This window comes from Giraffa tippelskirchi, chromosome X (assembly GCF_054371585.1).
Source record: "Giraffa tippelskirchi isolate mGirTip1 chromosome X, T2T-mGirTip1v1.2.pri, whole genome shotgun sequence".
NCBI lineage: Eukaryota > Metazoa > Chordata > Mammalia > Artiodactyla > Giraffidae > Giraffa > Giraffa tippelskirchi.
Genome location: NC_137289.1, coordinates 19,731,848 through 19,748,067, shown reverse-complemented (window position 1 = coordinate 19,748,067; position 16,220 = coordinate 19,731,848).

Here is a 16,220-nt window from a genome sequence, read left to right as displayed (position 1 = left end):
CGGCCTGACATGAAGCAAGTGCTTCCCAGTCCCAACAGGGAGGAAGGGGGTCCCCGTGCCCTGGTCTGTGGCTAGTGGCAGGGGCTGCAGGGGGCAGAGGCCTGGAGGAAGGGCGAGCCTGGCCCACAAGGAGGCCACAGGGAGCCTGGTGACATTCCTGGCTTCCTTTTCAGCCCCAAACCAAGCCTGGATAGTCAATCACTTGCCTTTCAGTGGGGTGAGACTCAAAGATGGGCCATCCCTCTGGCTGCAGTTCAGGGCTAGGGGCACTCCCTTGGACCTGCAGGAAGGCAGAGAGCAGCTTAGCACTTAGTCTGGGGCTGTATGGATTCAACTGAGTTTTTTCCTCTGTTGTCTCATTATCTGGATTAACTCATTCATTGCTTGGAAGCAACATGATGTAGAGGTAAGAATCCTATTGATATTTTTAGAACTAGGTAAACTTGTGTTTGAATCCTTACTCTGCATTTTGTTCATACATGATCTCAGGAAAAATATTTAATCTTTTGGGCTTCAGTTTCCTCATCTGAAAAATGGGAATAAAAATGAGGCATTCCTCAAAGAGGGGTTGTGAAGCTTGAAAGTATCTTGAACATAATATACAGATGACAAATATTAGTTCCCTTCGTTTTTTACATCAGTGCGCCATATCGATTTTTTAAAAATCCATTTCAAAAAACCATGAAAGATCTATGTCAATTTCTGTTGATCTAAATATTACTTTAATAAATGTACCACTGCCTAGACTTTTAACCAGCACTTTGCTACAGGGAAATGTGGCTGGGATGACTTATTTTATAGGAGAATCTCATCTGTATACTCAGCATGTTTTATTCCTGTGTTGTTTTTTTTTTCTGTGTCTTCCTCAGATTTATTTTTCCCCACTCCGCATAAGAACTCCAGGTTGGACCCAGGCTTTCTTGTTTTTGCAGATTAATATTTCTGAACAAGTGAAATACTGGTGGTACTGCTTTCATTAAACTTAATAATAATCCTTTCTATTGTTTTAAATGAAATATCGTATGTAAAGTGGCATAGGGTAGGTATTCAATAATTAGCAGCTGCTATTATTATTGTAAAGCAGAAGCCAGTAGGGGAAGATACTCCAGAGGAAAGCTTTATCGTTCCTCTCCTGGATGGAATGCCGAGATCCACATGGATATACAAGACACCAAAGGACTATTCAGCCATCTCACCAAGATATTGAAATACTCCCATCTGAAGTCAATGAAGTCCCCAGTGTTGTCAACTTGATCATTGAGCCTGAGATCAGAGAAAAAGTGGAGGCTGACCAGCCTTGAGGTCTATTTAATTGCTCCAAACAAAAGGTTAATGAGGAAGTGGAGAGGCTCTTCCTGGGGGGACACAAAGGCAGAGCCCTTCCCTCAGGGAACTTAGAATCTCTGCTTGGCTCTGTCTCCTCCCTATTATACCCATTTGTATGTTGTTTTTTAAGTGTCCTTAAGTCTCTTCTCAAGAGTCGCTAATGGGCCTGTAAACTCATCTGAGACAAGGGCCCTGGCTTTCACTTCTTTTGTTTCCCTCTCAAGGCGACTAGAACTGTACTCAGCAAAGGGCAGAGGCTGAATAGAAGTTACTGACTGTCTGACCTTGGGACTTGATCAACACGCTAGTTAGAAGCCCCAGCTAAAGTAGTGTTAAGTGGCATTCACTGGTGACCCTGGCTGGCTCAGACAAGGCAAAAGGAACCACAAAGTGCAAGCATGCCAAGGGCAGTTTGGTTCAGAAAACCACCCTGTGAGCAGATGGGGGGTGGTGGTGGCACAGCACGATGGCTCAGTCATCTCTTTCAGTAGATTGTATTTGCTTACTTCTCCAACATGAACCCAGATTACCTTCTGTGGAATTGAGTCATTGACAGCAAACTGCCTATTTTTTTAAATTAAATTTTATTTATTTATTTTTGACTTTTGGCCACACTGTGTGGCATGCAGGATCTTGGTTCCTCAACCAAGGATCCAAACCGCACCTCTTTGAAGTGGAAGCACCAAGTCTTAAAACTGGTGGACCACTTCCATTTGGAAGTCTCCAAATTGCCTATTAAAAGTCTGTATACCTAAGGCTGATTCATGTTGATGTATGATGGAAACCATCAAAATATTGTAATTATCCTCTAATTACAAAGAAAATTAAAAAATTTTTAAAAGCGATAAAGTGAAAGGGAGTGGGGAAGGGGAAGGAGGGGTAGGGGGTGGGGGTAGGGAAACTGGGATGTCTATATTGAAAAGCCTGACTTTTTAAGGTATATTTAATACTGTAAACTTCGGATATCTTCTGTTGCTACTACTCCCACCACAGTAAAGGGATTTGTGTGATATTTGCTTCTGTTGGCTAAGGAGTCATTGATCATACTAGCCAGAGCAGGACATTCTGGTTGATAATGGAAATTCAAGGGAGCCTTTTTATTGTGGGTGGGGATGGGTGGGTGTAGAGGAGTGCATACCTGGAGTCAGGAAGAATTCCTAGTGAAACCACTGAGAAACTTTGTAACTTAGGAACTGTCATGTCTCCTTTTAGGATCAATTTCCTTATTTCCTTCGCACATAGAATCATAAGGATGGAAAGGCATCTATCTAACCAACTGCCTATCACTATAGCCAATGCCCAGCCAAATCTGAGAGTCAAGGAACAATGTTCTTAAGGCCTCTTGGGGGAAGAGAACAGATTTAGTCCATGTGGTTTCTGAATGAGAAACTGGGAACAAAGGGTGGAAGTTACAAGGATGCAGATTTCAATGCTATATAAGGAAGAGATTTCTAACCCACTAGAGCTGTTAAAATCTAAATGGGTTGCCTGCTAAGGTAATGAGTTCTCCATGTGGGTAAGTGTTTAAGTTTCTGAGTTAGTCCTTCTAACCACATATCCTGCTTCTCTGCCCAAATTTGCAAAACCAAAGCCCTAACTGCCCATGATTCAAAGTGACTAAAGATGAGATCCTGGCATGCTGACTTCGGTGGCTGTTGAGTCCAGGGCCAATGCCAGTGCCAGCTGGTACAATGAAGATTTCTTCCCTTAGAAATGTAAATAGGGTCCCCCAAGTCTGTCTCCTGTAGGGGGCATGGCTCCAGACTAGATATTAATACTTCCTGGAGTGAGTTGAGATGCTCCTGCTTTGACCCTCAGGGAGCTGGGCCCTCCAGGTGTTGGACCTTCCTTCTGTTATTGGGCTTTCTGGGTGCCAGGCAGGCCCTCTGGCTCTAGCATCCCACCTGTTCAGTCACTCCCCAAGGCAAGTCCATTCTTCTGTCCCAGTGAAGAGCTACCACCAAGCAAGCTTGGCAAGTAAATATGAGACGTTTACAAACTCCAAACTGTTTTTCACCAGTTTGCCAACGCCTTAAAGGTACTCTAAGAGTAAAAGATGTGAAATTAGCATTCTTGACCTTTGATCCTACATAAATCATCTTCTCTGAAAGAGTGGTTGTTCACAGGCAGAATTCAGCTATTCAGGCCTGATAGACTCAACCTGGAGATGTGCACTCGGAGAGGCAGATTTAGAGCCTGTATGTTGAGTTCCATCTAAGTTTTAAGTGTATTCAGCCCTTACGTGAATATTCAATTTAAAGAAGGCGTTCAAGACTCTTGAGTACTATTTTCAATCATGATACTTTATGGGGGGAGGGGGGTGTGGGTATTAATTTATACTTTACAAAGCATTTCATTTCCTGGACTTAATCAAAGGAGCAAAGCCTCAGCCTAGCACAGGAACATATGTACTCACTGAGTGTTAAGATCTCGATGAAAACTCGGATGTCAGAGCTCCACTGGGGTGAAGGTAGATTAGGGTCACCCACCCACAATTACAGGTGAGGAAACTGAGACTTACAGACATTCAGTGGGTTATTCTCTGGCCTCATCTGCCAGCTAGTTCCTTTCAGTCATGTCCGACTCTTTGCGACCCCATGGACTGCAGCACGCCAGGCTTCCTTATCCATTGCCAACTCCCAGAGCTTGCTCAAACTCATGTCCATCAAGTCGGTGGTGCCATCCAACTATCTCACTCTTGAGCTAAACCTGGCAAGCACAAGCCATGAAAATGTACTGACCCCGTGCTGTTCTGGGGAAGGCAAATCTTCTGCAGGCAAATGGTGCTTTGTTACCATCCTTTATGCTGTTCTGCACCCTACCTCACATCTAAGCCACAGAGTCATGGCTGTCCAGCAGGTCTGGGGACAGAAACATCTTTTGCTCCCTTCAAATCTTACACTAGAGGTAAAGGAAAAGCTTTTCATTATTTTAGTAACTCAACAACCCAGGCATTTCTTTGCCGAGTTTCTTTGCTGTTTTTGTTAGATTTGAGAAAAACTTCATTATCAGGTTCTCTTTGGTTTTCAAAAGTTTTTCAGGGCTTTTTTTTTTTTTTAGTTTTTTTTTCTCTTTTTTTCCCATCTTTCTTAAGAGGGACAAGTAGAAAGCTGGTAATGTCCCAACTTCTCTCTCATTTAAATGAACCTGTCACCTAGGCCCTTTGATTATTTGTGTTTTTAAAATATTTTTAATTAAAAAAAATTTATTTTACTTTTTTTAAGCCTCCTTGATTGTTGGCTTTGTGTGTTGCTGGCTTGGAACCCACTTCAATGCGTTGTCATAAGTGGCTGTAGAGACCCTGTGGGCCCTCCCAGCCACCATCACCTCCCTTATGGCCCTTGAAGACATCAAGAGTTTCCTTTCCATGTATTCTTGTGAAGAGAAGCAAGGCAGAGCTTATCACCAACTTGGGCCGACCATGTTCCAGGGCTGAGCCCTTTGAAGGAGAGCTAGGAGAGTGGACAAGACGACCTCTACTCTACCCCGTGCACTCATGGGCAAGGAGAGGGGACAGGCGTGGGACGACTGTCTTGGAGCATAGCAGGAAACTGAGTCAAACAGAAGACTCAGTGGGGAACCTGCTGAGGAAATTCTTGCCTACGTGGGTGGCAGAGAGGATGTTGGAGAGGGAGCCCTTATCATTGTTGAGGATCTGCTAGGTGTTACTTATTCATTTCTAGGTGCTTTCTTATGTTATCTCATGCAATCTTCCTAACAACCTTGTGAGATGAATGTTAATATCCGCTTTTGTGTGGATAAAGAAACCGATGGCCCGGATGGATGCCACACCTGCTCGAGACCACACAGCTACTCCCCGGGGTACTCCTGTGTGGCTAGCTTCAGCGCTCGTTTTCTGAGCTTCTCTGCAGCCTCTCAGCTGCCCCAACACTACCTGACAGGGAAAGAGAAAGGAGCGCTGGCAGGAGAAACTTTTCTCTCCTGGGTTTCTGCATTTTCCAGGCACAACCCCGAACTGGGGAGGAACTGGGGAGGCTCTGCTCCTCTGACTGGTGCCTGTCGGCGTATTCCTGAGCCGACTCCCCAGGTACCCCGAGAAGGAAACACACAGGCTGTAGTGTGCCGGCTTCCCCTTCCCCTCCCCCTCTCTACAAACTGGAGCTCTTATCTTAGAATTCAACCCTCCCCGGAAGCAGGAATCTATGTGCTAATGTGTTAATCCTCCTATTCAGAAGGTCGCTCCTTCCCTACTGTGGGGACCAGCAGCAGTCTATAACCTGCCCCATACAGTATTTCTGTCCTGGGGTGAGCCTTGTTCCAGCCTAATTATAGCACAAAGGGGAATTTAGACCCACTCATGCGGTTGTTTAAATTTACTGGGAGCAAATGGGGCTAGGGGATTTGGAAGGTAGCAATGGGGTCCAAGTTACTAGAGGCTGCGTGATGGCCAGGGCTCATGGAGAAACTCTGAGGTCATAGAAAGAGAGTGGTGAACGTGTGCCTTAGCTTCAGGCACTCCTCCTAAGAGGCAGGAGTTGTGTGGGCATATCACCCTCCCTGAGGCCAGGACTGGCCTTCTGGAGGAATGTGGCCCTCCCTCTGGTGTGCCATGGAAGTCTTGGAAAAGATGGCCTCCATCGTGGGAACCTTTCTTTCCTGTGTGGGAAAGAACTGGGCTCAGGTTTCAAGCAGGCCATTCTGAGAAGGCCCGGAGAGAATGGGATTGTGGGAACAGGCGACCAAGGCTTTATTTCATGATGGCAATGGTGGCAGGCCTGGAGGAGATGTGACGGTGGCCTTGCTATCTGATTGGGGCTACCCAAAGGACAGAGGTCAGATGTAGTTACAGGCACTTGCTCCTACTTTGCCGAGCAAATGAAAACAGGAGATCTGGGAGAGGACAAGTGCCTCACATTCAGTTTTTCTCCTGCTTCTCCTCAGCAGCTGTGGTATGGCAGTACCAGGAGGAGGAGAAGGCCCTGGTCACTGGACTTGGGAAGCTGCTATAAAGACTGGTGATTGAGAGGAAGGAGTGCTAGACTGGAATCAAGAGTCAGGGGTTCAATCTCTTTCAGTCTCTGTCCTGTGTCTTTTTTATGTACACTCTAAGGGGGTTTGGAGAAGGCAATGGCACCCCACTCCAGTACTCTTGCCTGGAAAATCCCATGGACTGAGGAGCCTGGTAGGCTGCAGTCCATGGGGTCTCGAAGAGTCGGACACGACTGAGCGACTTCACTTTCACTTTTCACTTTCAGGCATTGGAGAAGGAAATGGCACCCCACTCCAGTGTTCTTGCCTGGAGAATCCCAGGGACGGGGGAGCCTCGTGGGCTGCCATCTATGGGGTCGCACAGAGTCGGACACGACTGAAGCGACTTAGCAGCAGCAGCAGCAGCTAAGTAGGTTGGACTAGCTCATTGCTAGGGACCTTGAAGCTCCAATATTCCAGTGTTTACCTGGATGAGACAGAACATGAGTCCGGAACACACAGAAGACCTTTCCACCTGGAGAGTCAAAACTAGGACACCATGATGGTTGCTGCTGCCACAGGCAACAGCCGTGGTCCCTCTGCTCACCCCTCTGGAAGTACTTGTGTGAGACTACCAGTCATGGCTGCCTCCAAGGGTCCCTAGGTTCCACTGAAGAGCACACCTTCTGACTGCCAAAAGGCACAATTGCTAATGAGCAAGCTGGGCAAAGTGGGAAAAATATGTACCAAAATGTTTCAGCGGTGGTAACAATGCTGAGATTAGGGATAAGAACTTTTCTTCTTTTCCTTATTTTCCAAATTTTCAGGAAAGCGTTTATATTGATTGTTCTAAAAATTGCTTTGTTATGGAAATTCCGTGGTGTCCAGTGGTTAGGACTCAGTGCTTTTGCTGCCTGGGCCCAGGATAAACCCCTTGTAGGAAGTAAGATCCCACAAGCTGTGTGGCACAGCCAAAAAAATAAAAATAAATAAAAATTGCTGTGTTAAAAGTAAGTTTGCCAGAAGCAAACTGATCTTGATCTACAGGTGGCAAGGTGATTGGGGCCTTCACTGGACTGAGATTTACTTTGGAATTGTACTGTCCAATATGCTACCCACTAGTTAAGCATAGTTATTTAGAAATAAAATTAATTGGAATTAAGAAAAATTTAAAATTCAGTTCAGTTGCACCAGCCACATTTCAAGTGCCTAACAGCCACTTGTACTAGTGACTGCCATTTTGGACAAATATAGAATATTTCTGTCATCTCAGAAAGTTCTACTGGATAGTGCTGCTTTGGAACATCTATGAAAATATGGTTGAAAATCAAAGTCATATCAAATGTGTGCTAATGGTACCCAGCCCTACTAAAGAGACCAAATGTCTTGAAAGCACCTACTTGGAATCCTTTGCTTATGGTAACCTGATTGTTTCACTTTACTTCCTTATATTCATTCAAAAAGGGGAACCTAACCTCTTTGGGGAACACTTTCTTACTGTTACTACTTGGTCAAAAGTAATAAAACCCTATTTCCTGAAAGTATGATCTTATCACTTTTTCCATGACCATAACTCATGGAAAGATCCAGCTTCCACCATCTTTCAATAAGACAACTGGTCCATCTGAGAGGTTTTGCAGGACAGATGAGGTCTCCCATCCCAGATCTTAAAATGTCTGATAAGATTTTAAAAGCTAGTTATTGCCCTCATACCTTAGAGAAAACTAGGCCTTAGGGAGTTCCCCGGTGGCCTAATGGTTAGGATGCCAGGCTTTCATTGCTGTGGCCCAGGTTCAATCCCTGGTCTGAGAACTAAGTTCCTGTGGGCCAAGTGGCACAGCCAAAAAAAAAAAAGAAAAGAAAACCAGGCTCCCAGGCCTTATAGTGGGGAGTGGGGGTGTGGGACAGAGTAGAAATAAGAGTGAAGAGGTGGGAAGTGGGGTCAACCCAGGCAACAGTGACATTTGACTATTTATCTTAACACTTCAAGGAAATAAAAATATCATCCTTATAAGGAGATGGGGAGGCCCCAGACATGCTACTCTTTTCCCTCCAACTCCTCCTCTACCAAGAGAGAACACCCTTACTGCACTCTTGCTGTGGTCTCACCCATTAAAACTCCTCAGGCAAGTTTAAACATCATTAAATGGTCCAAGCTTCTCTGACCAGGTTCATGTGCTAGGCACCATGGACTCAGAAATGAGCAAGATCTGGTCCCTGCCCTCAAAAAAATCATACTTTTGCAGGGGAAATAGACATCTAAACAGTGTATTTCAAGTCAGTGGGCAGGTGCTATGTATAGATGTACAGGGTGTTATGAGAGTACAGGAAAGGGAATGCTGCACTCTGAATGCAGAAATAAGGGAAGATTCCTGGAGATGACACGAGAAATAAAGGATGAGTAGAAGTTCACTAGCCAAGAACAGTGGAGAGTTGGGTGTTCAAGGGAGAAGCGTTGAGGCGTTGAAAACTCTGGCCTTGGATGGTGGGGAGAAAAGACTAAAAGCAGTTAGCTGTGGCTTCAGCACAGGGCAGGGGTGGGCAGGAGTTGGGTGACCCATCACTTGGGTGATGGACTTGTCATGGTAAGCCACAGAGCACCTTAGGAGTTTGGACTCGATGACCAGGGGAACACACTGGAAGACATACTGGTGAGAATGGACTAGAGGGGAGTAAGAGTGCATGGAATAAATCAGTAGAGTGTGAAAGACCTTGCTTCCACTCCCAAGATATTTATTGGAATCACTCACTCAAGGTCACTCAGCTTCCAACCAAATTCTATCTCTACAGTATATTCCATAGTCTCTGAAAATGTACCACAGGTAACAGCCTAGGAACGGGCCAATAAGCTAATTTCCATTCTATTCAACTGATTTCTTACGAATGACCCAAATTGCAAGGCACAGTACTAAACCTTATTTAAGCACTCCGGGACTATAGAGAAGAATAAGACATGGTCAGTGCCCCTCAACTCTTCTGCTGTTTGAATAATCTAGAAATGTGTCAGAGGGTTTGACTGTAACTTTAAATTTATTTTGTTATTATTTTATTTTACTTTTGGCCATGCCCAACGGCATGTGGGACCTTAGTTCCTCAGCCAGGGATCCAACTTGTGCCACCTGCATTGGAAGCACTGGACCACCAGAGAATTCCCATGGCTGTAATTTAAACGGGAACAAATGTAACACTAAGAGGTGTAAACAGGTTTAGAATGATAACAACTTATAATAATCACTTTGCTAATGTAAAAATCTTTAACCAGGAAATGATACTGGTTTAGGCAGAAATTTCTTCTACAAAGGCTAAAATATGGTATTTAGCTCTTCTGATTGGCACAGAGAACTGAGAAAGGGACCAGAAGTCAAAGTTAGCCAGTTCCTTCTATGGCTTTGGGCATATCCCCTCTGTGCAGACCAGTTTGTTCTTCTGGAAAATTAAGACAGATCTAACAGTGCTTCTGTATCTGACAAGGCAATGCCAGAAAATGTACCATGAAGTCCCGTGAACTATTTCAATATACCCTGATATATGCAAGACATTTCCTTTTATGTTTTTTTTTCTCTTAAAAAAATTTGCCCCTTACTCTATGTCACAGGAGGATTTGGTTCTCTTTCCCCCTATGGTTTCCAGAACGTTTCAAAACTCTTCAAATGAAAATATGCGAGTCATGACTTGCGGGTAGCAAGTTAGGACTTGTGGGGACAGTTAGCGGGGAGGGCGAACTTAGATCTGCCAGCAATTGTTTTCCCCCATGATTCGAACGAAGGAAAAGATCATGTTATTTATACAGCATAAGGTTCCAGATTTTCAGGAATGAAATCTGAGCCCAGCATGTCAACATATTGGTCTGGTCTGTCTTGGAATCTACAGTAGATGGATTTCTTTGTGCTGGGAAACATTAGGAAGGTCAATATTCTTTTCTGATTTTTTTTTTTCTGTTAAGAAAAGGGTTCATTCTCACACTCTAAACCGGTGGTATTAGATATCATCCAGATAGTACACTCAATGGTCGTGCTGCCTTTGGTTTCAAACATAAAGCCCCAGGGCAAACAGCTTTTCTGTATTCAGTTACATGTTCCTTACTTCACAGATAATGTTTTGCCACAAATACTTACCCCCCCCCCCGCGGGAGAAAACACAGAAGTGAACAATCAAACGAAATAAAAATAATAGTGATGTTAATAAGTCCCAAATTGCAAAGATCCCAGAGATTGTGTCAACCTGGGCTCCCCAGTCAAGGAGGAATTGTCCTGGAAAGGGGAAGTGGATAGAAGCAGCAGGTTGGGCAGAAGCCTAAAGGCAAAGGTGGGCGGCAGCCCTGGGTTAGGAGAGTGGAGAGCGCCCGGCCAGGCAGGGATCACAAGACTGGGCTTCAAGTCCTGCCCTCCTTCTGATGAGCTCTCCAACAAGGTATAATCACTTTCCCTCCCTGACTTTCAGGTTCCTCATCTTCAAAAGAAAGGGGTTGGCCTAGACCTAGAGGAAAGGGCACGGCTCTGGAGACAGCTGCAGGTCTGCCTCTTGGCTTGGCCACTGGCCGATGCCTAACCTTGGACAGACATTCTCTGAGCCTCAGTTCCCTTCCCTGGAAACTCGAGGACCATAATGCCTTCCTGACTGAGCTATCCTGAGGATTAAAGAGATACTGTTTTTAAAGTGTCTGGCACATAGAAGCCAGCACTCAGGAAACTTTTGTTCCTTTCTGGCGTCCTCTGTAAGTCCCTTCCAACCCTAAAACACTCTGGCTCCGATCCAGTTCCTTTGTCTTCCAAATCCAGTCCATGGCTTGGAAAAAGCCCTAATTCCCAGTCACTGCGGGAGCACACACACCTGAATTGCTTCTTTCAGTTTTACAAATGACCACTAAAACTTTCTTCCTGGGAAGTATTTGCCCCAATTCACCATCTCTTAGGAGTGTTGAGTCACTGCTTTTTCTTCTCAGACTCCACTTCGAATTCCCTGCCCCCAGGCGTTGGGAAGGGGGCGGGGAAGGGACAGCCCCGGGGCTGAGCTCCTCTCTGCCTCCTAGTCCCTATCCTCCAGGTGTTAGGTTGCAAAGCCCAAGATATAGCAAGTGTTTCCCGTTGAGGAAGGGCACAGACCTAGCTCATCTTCCAGGCTCTGGCTTTGCGATTTAGTGGGTCCCAAAATAGGGTCCCTTGGGGGGCTGGTTTCTTGGTGGTTTGACCAACCTGGCACGGGTTTGTTTGTGGTGGTCCTTTTTTGGGAATTTCTGGTTCTGAACTCCTTAATTTCAGGGAAGCTTCAGCTATATATTATAAATATGATGTAACATATAAATATAAAGTAACACAATGTAATATATATATATATTTATAATAGTAATATAACCACATGACAGAACCTTTGAAAAGTAGAGAAAAAGAAAATCCCTCCCTATTCAGAATTAACAACTCAACACAGACACTGGTAGTACTTTGCTGTTTTGTTTTTTTTAATTTAAATCTTTCCCTATTTATTTCTACACACACACACACTTTATTTTACTTTGCTTTTCACACTATAAACTTTTTTAGGTAGATACTTCATAGTTATTAGTTTAATACCTGTGGAATACACCTAGGGAATTCCCTGTCACTTTTTTTACACTTTTCTTGTTGGCCCTTTAGGTAGTTTCCAATGTTATTCTATCTTAACTAACACTGCAATGAATATATATTAGTGTAGCGCCTTTTCACTCAAATTTCTTACTATTTCCTTAAAGTCATCTCCTAGAAATTGAAATACGGGGTTAATGAGCAGGAACATGTTTATGGTTCTATAAATCTTGCCCAGATGCTTTCCAAAGAGTTGAGCTGATATATACTCTGACCTACAGCACGTGATAGTGTTTTTTCATCACACCCTTTCCAGCACAGGCTATCAGCTTTTAAAAAAAATGTTGATTTTTTTTTTCAGGGTAACTATGATCTGATTGACAGTGAGAGGAAAAAACACTTTCTTCCCTACCCCTTGAGTTTGACTGGGCTTCCCTCTTGGCTCAGCTGGTAAAGAATCTGCTTGAGTTTGATTACTACGTTTTTTTCTGGTTTTATTTTTTAAGCAAGCCTTTTGAAGTGAGTGGGATTTAAATGAAGAAAGATGGCTTAGTGAATAGAAACTGGGATGTTGTCCCAGTAATGATGTTAAAGGAGAAATGGCGAAGTGAATGAAAGTTCTCCATGGAAAGGAAAGGACAGGGAAGTCAGAGATGAGTTTGGGAGGGGCTAAACAGTGGAGCCAGGTCCTAGCCGCAGGTGGGAGAAAGATGTACCCAGTTTAGTAACATCGGTTTGGACCAATTGAAAGCAAAAGAGGCTGGACTCCAGACATGAAATCAGCATCAAGGATTTGGCGAAGAGATGAAAGAGAAGTATATTTTGGATTAGTTGAAGAAATAATGGAGTCTCTCAGGTACAGAGGGGAGGGAATCCCCCACTCTCTCATTGATTGAACACATTCCCTGAGCCCAGGGAACTTTCTGGAAGCTGTCTCAATGAATCCTCACACTAAACCAAGGAGAGAAGTCATACCATTAGCTTCATTTTACAGATATGGAAACAGGATCTGAAGGGTTCAGTGCAGCAGCCAAGGCCTCATATATATTAGGAGTGACCAAAATCAGGGTTTGAAAGCATGCCTTAGTGCATCAAACCTAATTCCTTTGGGATCATGAATAAGATTAGGACAAAGGAGGGAAGAGAAACAGCAATTATCCAGATCATGAAAGCCCGGGGGTCAGGCTCACATCTCCAAATTCTTTGAGGAGTAGGGGCTCAGAGCTGTCAGAATCCCAGGCTGCATCTGAGTATGTTGGCCCCGGTGGCCACTGAGCAAGGCTGAACAAGAATTCTGATTTCTAAATCCTCAGTTATTTGAAGGCCAAGTGCCTTAGAGCTTTGTCATTGCCTCATTTGGGATGCCAACTACTCTTAGGACCAGTGACATTGCAAGGATTCCTGTTTGCCTAATAGACTCTCCACTCCCCTAGGTCAATGAGAGAATGTCTACTGCTCAATTTCAAGTACCTCCTCTCTCTCTGAATTAAAGTGGAAACTGCCCGGCTTTATTTCATGACTTTCTATTGTGCACAGAGTCTTTGAAAGTATGCTTGTGCAACACACATCACTTGGTGATCTGAGTGACAGAGGCGAGCCATGGGACCAGGGAAATGGCTTAGTTTAGCTGTTTTCAAGGCCTGGGTTTCCAGAACCCCCACATCTCAGCAAGGAAGGAAATCCAGCTGGCCATTGTCTTCAGAGATAACAAACTTTTGTGTAAAACAACAGAAATAACAGACAATTATTATGACCTTCATATTCATTCTCTATCTGAAAGGAAATACTCCAAAATGTTAGCATCAACATGTTACGTTGCTGGGTGGTGGTATTACAGCAAAATTCTTCAGATTTTTTTTTTGGGGGGGAGGAGCAAAAGCCAAGTTGGTTATTTGTTCATTTCTTGCATTTGAAGTTCTCCTCCTCGACATCATCCTTGGCCTGAAACTCTGCTCAAGTCCTTAACTACCACACGACAGCAACCAGCCACTCCAGGTGGGTTGCCTCTTGTCAGTTTTACACAGGTCTACCCAATCCCCTAGTTACTTGTCCTCAGCAGCCTTAATTAGGCTGCTTTGGTGTTCAGCACAAAGGGCCTCCATCAGCTGACAGACACAGGCTCATCCCAGTTGGATCCAAGCTCACAAAGGGAAGCTTTGGCAGTTTCTTGAATTCCATTTGCTAGGCCATCCCCGACGGGACAATCTTAGCACCCCTTGTAAAGCCATGGCTCTGGGTTCCTAGGGGAGCCAAATCTTGAATTCCTTGGAGCCTCCGGGTGACTGAGGGTGGTAGGGAAAACAGCTAGACTTCTCATTAGGACCTTCCTGTGTTTTGCCCAAATTTCCATAACAAGGATGATTTGCTTTGAAATTTGGCAAAACAGTAAGAAAACAGCAAGAGTTATTTACTGAAAATGCATTTTATTCAGGACCATTGGGGATCAATCACCTAGCATTTTTTAATTTAGCATTTAAAATGTGCTGGCTTGGAGCTAGGCACTGGGGGTGGGGAGATTCAAAGGGGAAGGCGTGACTGTTTCCTGGAGGACCGGTTATTTGCTGGGTACAATCTTTCATCCTTCAAGAATCCTGGGAGGTATGTTTTCACTAGTACTGGAAGACCTCGGTTCCATCCCTGGGTTGGGAAGATCCCCTGGAGAAGGGAAAGGCCACTCCAGTATTCTGGCCTGGAGAATTCCATGGATTATATAGTCCATGGGGTCGCAAAGAGTCGGACAGGACTGAGCGACTTTCACTTTCACTTCAGTACTACAGGTGAGGAAACCGAGTCACTGAAGGTCTCTGAAAGGGCTTGTGCCATGGCTAAGACCACGTTGTAAATTACTGGAAATTCTGAGCCCACAAGGCAGGTCTGCCTACTTTAGAGTTTGTGCTCATTAATGATATACCACTTTTCTCCTATGATGTACACACTCATACAATGTGAATCCCGACCTTTTAGCCCTTGTAGTCTAGTTGAGATGAGAAATGCAAATACAAAACAAGTACTGGCAGTCGCTGGTTTATGGACACTCATCACAGTCACAAGTCCCTTCTGTATCTCAGCTGGAATCTCCACGTCTGGAGTTTTGGAAGGCTGGACTGGGCTGTAGGGAATTTGGCTTTTATCCACACCAGCCTTACTGCTCAAGTTTTTCTGCTTGGACCATGGCTGAAATCCACCATTGCTGTCCTCATTCTGCTGCTGCTAAGTCACTTCAGTTGTGTCCAACTCTGTGCGACCCCATAGACAGCCCACCAGGCTCCCCCGTCCCTGGGATTCTCCAGGCAAGAACACTGGAGTGGGTTGCCATTTCCTTCTCCAGTGCATGAAAGTGAAAAGTGAAAGTGGAGTTGCTCAGTCGTGTCTGACTCTTCGAGACCCCATGGACTGCAGCCTACCAGGCTCCTCCGTCCATGGGATTTTCTAGGCAAGAGTACTGGAGTGGGGTGCCATTGTCTTCTCCGTGTCCTCAGTCATCAAATTGCAAATCTAGGTTTCCTGCCCTTCTGCCTTGAACAATTAAGGCAGTGCTTCTCAAGCTTTAACGTGGGGCGGAATCACCTGGGGATCTTATTAAAATGCAGATTTTGAATGCGTAGGTGGAGGGGGTGGGAGCTGACAGTCTGCATTTCTAATAAGCTCCCAGGTGATGCTGATCTAATTAGTTTCAGGATTGGGTAGAAGGCACCAAGGAGTTAAATGAGCTTACCTAGGCCTCAGTTTTGTCCTTCCAGCCCCAGGCAAAGTGATGAGCAGCTTTCTACTTCCCTGTGAGTCCAAGGAAGCACCCCTTAGAGCTGAACTGCAGCCGGAGGGAGGGACGGCCCGTCTCTGACCCTCACCCCACTGAAAAGCAAGCAGTTGACTTGCGACTAGGCTTTGGTTGGGGCTGAAAAGGCAGACCTGTCCCAGGAAAGCTGCTGGGCTCCCTGTGGCCTCCTTGTGGGCCAGGCTCGCCCTTCCTCCAGGCCTCTGCCCCCTGCAGCCCCTGCCACTAGCCACAGACCAGGGCACGGGGACCCCCCTCCTCCCTGTTGGGGCTGGGAAGCACTTGCTTCGTGTCAGGCCGGGTCACCTCTGTGCTAGGTGCCCAGCTGTGCTGGTGGCCTCTCTCTGGACACCTGTTGTCACCTGTCAGGGTGGTCTGGTCCCAGACATGCCTGGCAGCAGGCCCTGGTGGACAGGCAGCCTTCCTGGGATGGAATGGATGGATATGAGCCTAGGAGGCAGTGCTGGAGGATTGGTGCAGCCAGAACAGAGGGGCACCGTCTATATTGCTTCTCGTTATGCCTAATGGATCATGATTATAATACTTGGAATGTATGTGGGGCCTGCTTTCCAGAAGTGCAAAGCCCAGTAGGATATTGCGCACACTTTTGCTAGTCTGGCTACTATCTGTAA